The following is a 6,962-nucleotide window of genomic DNA, read 5'->3' as shown; positions in this document are numbered from 1 at the left end:
ACCGGTATACAAGTGTCATAGTGCCTCCTATTAATCATCTATTAAGATGATTTTCAAATTGTTTGACTCTGTCCTCTTTGCGTTAAAATGAAATCAAAGTGACTGATTCATCCTTTCTAGAATGTGGCTTCTATTTGGTTTTAGGGACCATTTAATAGAATCGCACTGTGGAATCCTCCAGGTTCTAAAATATGGGCTGAGTAGATCCCACACGGAGATGAATTTGATTCTCTACACTCACTTTGTGGGGGGCCGGGGGCAGACCTGCGTAGAGTTGTAAATCAGTAATTGTAACCTGCAGTGGTTAAGATACTTCAGAAAAGTAAGTGCTGTGTTTCAAACATTTCAGAAATGGTCCCCGAACAACAGTAACAATTTATAGAGCTCTTAGGGGCAGGAGCTGCCTTGTTCTTATTTACGTTCCTGTAGCACTTAGTTTGGCAGATAATAGAGGTACTGTATGCTTGTTGACTTTTTTTTATTTAAGCAAATTTCTCTCTTGAAACAGTGCTTATCTTTTGAGAATGAAGAAAAAAATATTTCTGGTAAAAGCTCCTTCAGGATTTTTTTTTTCTTTTCTTTTTGTGCTGATGCTAAAAGTTGAGTGTCAAATCAAGACATGCAAATCTGGGACCCCTGCCTACAGAACGAATCCCCTTAGCTTTCACTGCTCCATCTCAGGATTTCCATCACAGCTGCCTTCTGTCCAGAGAAAACAGTCATTCATTTGACTGATATTTCAGGGAGTCTTTTATCTCGGCCGATTTTGGAAGTACGCCATGATGTTCCTCTTTTCTTCCTTCTTTTTTCCATCTTAAGGCAGCCACCCTGTAATTTATTTCTTGGGTTTCCTTTCTAACAAGACTGAAGTGGAAATCTGTCTCCCAGTTCCCCTCTTATTTGGTATTTTTTTCTAAACTTTGTTTTTGTTGCTAATCACAGTAGGGGATTGGGTTTGGGGTGGGGTGTCAGAACAAACATAGGGATTGTTGCCATTTTGGGAAATCTGAGAGTCAGAATCATCCTTCACCTCCCTGATAGCGAACATCACGAAACCCTGGAATGTGGTTTGAGGTTATTTTTTGTTTGTTTATCTGGTACATTTCTTCCCTGTTTAGATGCACTCTTACATTTCTTAAAAATTCCACCCTATAGATGTAGCCTACTATGCCTTCACAGGGCTCTTTGGGGTTCTGATTCTATCACATTTCTTAAGCATGGTCTTTACATTTTATTTCAAATTACTGAGTTTAAATATCATACAGAATAGAAGACCAAGCCCCACAGCAAAGCATTGGACGTCTGTGTTCACATTCACACCTATCAGCTTGGACTTTGGGGTGAGAAAACATAGATTTGGGTCTTGGCTCTAGTGTTTTGATGTCATTGGCAGGTCATTTAGTATTGCGTAAGTTCCAGTTTCCCATCTGTAAAATGGACAGGATAAGACATAAGACCTCCCTCTCAGTAATGAGGTACTTGGCTCAGTACTTGCCTCAATAAATGATAGACTAGACTTTTGGAGGAAGGTGTAGATTTTGCATCAGACAAGTTTGACCTTAAATGTATTCATTCCCTCATTCAACAAATATTAAGTGGCAGATACTCTCCCAGGCACTGGGAATACAGTGATGAGGGAAGTGGACATGGCCCCTGGCCCTCATGCAGCAGACAGTGCAGTGAGAAACAGTGATTGTCAGTCATATAATTAATAACTGAAGCGGGAGACTGGGTCTAGCCTGAAGATCAGGAAAGGGTTCCCTGAGAAGGTGACTTCTGAACTGAGATTTGATAAGCAGAGAGGAAGATCACTCTAGGCCAGTGGTTCTCAACAGGGGAGATTTTGACCCTCAGGGGACAGTTGGCAATGCCTGGAGATGTTTTTGGCTGACACAACTGATGGGGGTGGGAAGATGCTACTGTACACCTTACAAAGCACAGGACAACCCCCTACAAAAAAGAATGGTCTGGCTCCAAATGCCAGTAGTGCTGATGTTGAGAAAACCTGGACTGCACACAAAGAAGAAATGGCATACGCAAAGGGCCTGTGGTGAGAAAGGTAAAGTACTTGGTGAACAAAGTCCAAGGGAGAGGGGGAGGGGTGCTTGATGGAGTTGGTAAAGGTGACGAGGTCCAGACTATGCCAGGGTCTGCAGACCACACGGTCTTTATCTTAAACCATGGGAGGATTCAAAACGAAGGAAATTATCAGATCTATGTTTTGAAAAGATCACTTTGACTGTTGGTGGGGAAGGAATTGGAGGGAGGCAAAGAAGACGTGAGCAGATCAGTAAAGAGACCATTGCACGTATCCAGGGTAGAGATGAAGGTGGCTTGGTGTAGAGAAGAGGCCGTCAAGTTGATGAAATGTGGACGGACCTGAGAAATACATAGGAATCAATTGGTGATGGATAGGAGGTGGGTCGGTAAGGGGATGAGACCCATCGTTTCATCATCCAGATCAGTGCCGTTGAGAGGGAGAGGCTGGCTATAAACTAGAGAGGGAATAAGGTCCTTGAGAAGAAAGGAAGGGATGGGACCCAAAATCAAGTGGAATTTGACCCTAGCAAAGAGAAAATAAAGCCCCTGTATGTTACAAGATCTAGACGGGGACAGATGTGGACATATTGGTCTTTACTTCTCATCTTTGTCCCTAAGGCTTTCCTGAGTGGACAAGTCAGATGCCCTTCTGAAAACTAGATACAGTATGCCTATCACAATTACATGGTTACGAAATAGCCATAGCTGATGAGGGAAAATAGTCTTCTCTATAGGCTAATTAAAGCCAATAAATGTTGAAAGAATGGCAATTAGAAAATCATCCCTTTTTTTTTGTGTCTCCAATGAATTAATTGATTCAGGCAAAGATCAGCAGTGAATAAAATTATTAGATGAAAGATCAGTGAAGAGCTTTTTAGTGGAAGGGACAGAATCTGTGCCATTTTGTCACATGTAGATTTGTGAGATCACCACAGTCAAGATACAGAACTGTCCCATCCCCAGGATCCCTTGTACTACTTTTATGCTATTACCTTTTTCAAAATATCTCGTTGGGCACAGACTGTGCAATGGCAGTGTGCTAGCTGCTGGGGATATGATGAAAAATGAAAACAGATGATTCCTGCCCCGTGGAGCTTGCCATCCATGTTATCTCACCCTTGTTGTGTGCCCAGGTCGGGCATGCTGGTGTAGACTCGGGGACTGAGCATTGTTACCAGCCCCCATTTCCAGGGGACTCCTGGGGAGTCAGCAGGACCCCCGTGACTCATTCACATCTTTATATTTGCAGCTGTTCCAGGGTCACAGGTTGTCAGGACATTCCTTTCCTTCTCCTGTGTTCAAAGTTCTCCATTAGTTGGTGAATCTCGTTTTTCCTGGAGGCAGTGAAACATCAAATCAAGTTGACTTCTCTATTTCATAGGAACAGATATTGGTTCAATTGCCTCTACCTTCTCCTTTGGGCCTCATGTTTATGGTAAAAACTTCACCAGGCATCCGGGGGAAATAAGTTATATTGAGACATAAACTCCATTGAAGAGTCAGCTGTATTGAATAAAGACAAGGGGAATCTGGGATTTCTTGCCATGTTGACCCAAATAGAAGGATCCTAAGTGTTGAGTAACCCTGATTTTCAGTAAAGTGAGACATTTCATGTTGCTTGAAATATTCATTAACAAGTACCAAATATAATTATAGAATACTACAGCCTTATTTTAAAATCACACAGAGTCTTGTCTAAATCTCTTGTGCCTTTAAATTCTACCAAGAAGGTATTCATTTGTCTGTGGGCTCTTTTCAAATAATGTTCCTCATAAAATGAAAATCAGAAGCTGGTTTCTAGTTCAAAGGAAGAGAAACAAAGGCCCCGTGTGGGACAATTTGGTTGGGATGAAGGAGACAAGAAACTACAATGGAGGAGACAGGAGCCAAGAGAACGCTGTCAAATATTAAGGTTTTTCCCTTGTTCTTCTCTCATATTCCAATCTCTTTTCTTTAAATGTACAGGAATTGCAGTTATATTGATATTAACATGAGCTGTTTCTGAGCGAGAAGTAAGGAGGAGAGAGACTCTTCACTTTCTACTTTGTAAATCGCTGCATTATTTGAAATAATTTTTTTTTTTCTAAAGCAAGGAACATGTGTGACATCACAGAGAAATCTTTCTTCAAGAGAGCCATGGATGGGTTCGTAATAAAGCTGTGATAAGGCGCATTGGTGGAAAGGAGACACCATGTGGGAAACTCAGGTAACCAAATGTAGTCACTAAATGGCTTTGCCCAGCAGGTGGGGGAGACACTGGGGAGCCTGTGTCTCCAGAGTCATGCTGAGTGAACAGGACTCGGGAGGCGTCATTGCTCAGATTGTTGGCCGAACTACAGGGGTGCAAGGCAGACTCTTTCCTGAAGCATGCCTTTAACTCCTCACGAAACTCTGTATGCTGTGTGACTCTCTTGGTGGTCGTCTGGAAATAACTGGCATTTGGGGGGCATAAAGCTTGAATGTGAAAGGAAAATCTGCATTACACCCAGGTTGGAACCTCGTTTTTCCTCCATGTACCAGACCTTAGGCAAGTGTAGTGGGTTGGATAGTGTACCCCACAAAATTCGTGTCCACCCAGAACTTCAGAATGTGACTGTATTTGGAAATCAGGTCTTACAGATCTAATTAGTTAAGGATCTTGAGAGGAAACCATCCTGGATTTAGGGTGGGCCCGAAACCAATGATTGGTGTTTTCTAAAAAGAGGAGAGGATACACAGAGGCACACAGAGAAAAGAAGGCCATGAGAAGGTGGAGACAGAGATTGGAGTGATCCTGCCAGAAGCCAAGGAACGCCAGGAGCCACCAGAAGCTGGAAGAGGCAAGGAAGGATCCTCCCCTAGAGCCTTCAAAGGAGGGTGGCCCTGCCAACACCCTGACTTCAGACCTCTGGCCTCCAGAGCATTTCTGTTATTAAAGCCACCCAGTTTGTGGCCATGCCTGGCCCCCCTAGGAATCCAGTAAAGTAACTTAGTCTTTTAGCAGCTCAGAACCTCATCTGTAAAATGGGGGATAATACTACCTTTTTCACAGACTTATTGGAAATTTTAAATGAGAAAAGGTTTATAAAGCCCTAGACCCATGCTTGGCACATAATACTATTCAATAAATAATTGAAGGAGGAATAACACTCACTTTTCTTGAGGTTTTTAATCCTGTAATTAAATGACCCATAAACACTCTCAGGTTTATATTTTTATCACTTGTGTTCTAAGTCTGATTAGTTCTATCAATACAAGTACTTTAAACCTGCTACACTGTTTATCAAAACTGCCTTGAGTGTCCTGCATTTCTAATCATTTTGCTTTTAAATATGTGGTATTTTTCCAGGGCCAATAAAGCTTTCTGCTTCCTACTTGTGTTTCAGAAAACATTTTCCCTGTAGATTTAAATTGCAGTTTTATCCATCATTTAAAAACAGTTCTGTTTCAGCAGTTACGTTTCAATAGCATTACTTTTGCTGAATAGACTTGAGATGTGTCTTGAAAATTTTCAAAACTGCTCATTTCTAGAACTTTCTGATAATGTATATGGGTGACAGCTTTTACAGTACTTGGTCTAGGAATCTGCAGACATCAGCAAGCAAGGTGATAAGGTGGAAAGAACAGAGACCAGGAGTGTGAGATCTGCCCTAGGGCCAGCTTCACTGCCGTAAGTCATTTTTTTAAGCTTCAACAGTTCAATTAGATACAAACACTTCCAATCCTGTCATTAGTTACCAGGGCCCTGGAATGAGTCCCCTAATTACTGCATATGCCTCAGTTGCTTCTAATGAAAATAGTGGTGGTGGTGGTTGCTTTTGCTGTTAATTTCTCCTCCATGAAATGAGAGAGTTGGACAAAACCAGTGTTCTTCAAATATCCTTAGATGCTTAACCTTTTTAAAAACAAAACACAAAAAACGAAAAACACTAAATCTTGTACAGAAGTCCACTGTAAAAATTTGCAAAGTGACCTTCTTTGGCTGCTTATATAAACCCTCATTAAAAAAATCTGTTGTGTAATGTAAGAATGTTTGAAATTCCAGCACTCTTGTGGAAACAAAATATTGTGAAGCTTTCTAGTCCTGATATATTCTGGTAAGGTAAAAAGTCCCTCAGACTGACAAAAGTCCAATTCTGCTCTGCCATTCATCAGGCTGACATAGCACAGATTAAGGCAGCTGGGAAGTGAACAGGAAACCACATTTCTCCCATAGACACACTGAAGTTGTCATGTGTCAAGGAACCCACTTCTAAGGGCGACTGCTGCTTTATGACTCTTGGAGAAACCTTCTGGAAGGGCACTGTCAGAAATGTTGCTGTTTGAAATCATCAGGAAGAATGAAACATCCCGCTCCACCTGGAGGGTCCAAGGCACTTTGACGTGACAAGCAGCCTCAGTTTCCAACCCACGTGCAGAACTTCATTTAAAGCATTTCTGGATACACCCATTCACGTCTATCAAAACTTTTGGTCTCTAAGTACATAAGCCCCTGGGTCTGTTCTGCTGTCCAGACCTGATACTGACCATTGGCAGGCATCCCTCTTTTGCCTTCAGCCTGTAAAAACACTATTACCTTTAAATTCCTCCCCCCTCCCCGCCAAACCTCCTAACTGCATCTTTGTTTGGTGAGGCATCTCAGGGCTCCATGGGTGTGTGGTCTCCCCCATGGCAACGAGCCAATAAATCTGACTTTGTCCAATGATGGTTTTGTACTGGAGATATTTGATTGGGCTAAGACAGGGCACAGTTAATCGTTATGACCCTGGTCAGGCCATCCAACCTCTTTACCTCATCTGTAAAGTGGAGGAAATTCTCTACCTGGCCTTTATTGTGCAATGCAGGGGTATGGATCCAATGGGATCATGTATGTGAAAGCTCTTCATGGGTAGAACCATACGTACAGCGTTATCCATTGGAACTAGCACTTTGAACAAAGAAGT

Source organism: Leucopleurus acutus (genome assembly GCF_964270905.1).
Source record: "Leucopleurus acutus genome assembly, chromosome: 18".
NCBI lineage: Eukaryota > Metazoa > Chordata > Mammalia > Artiodactyla > Delphinidae > Leucopleurus > Leucopleurus acutus.
This window is presented reverse-complemented; position numbering follows the sequence as displayed.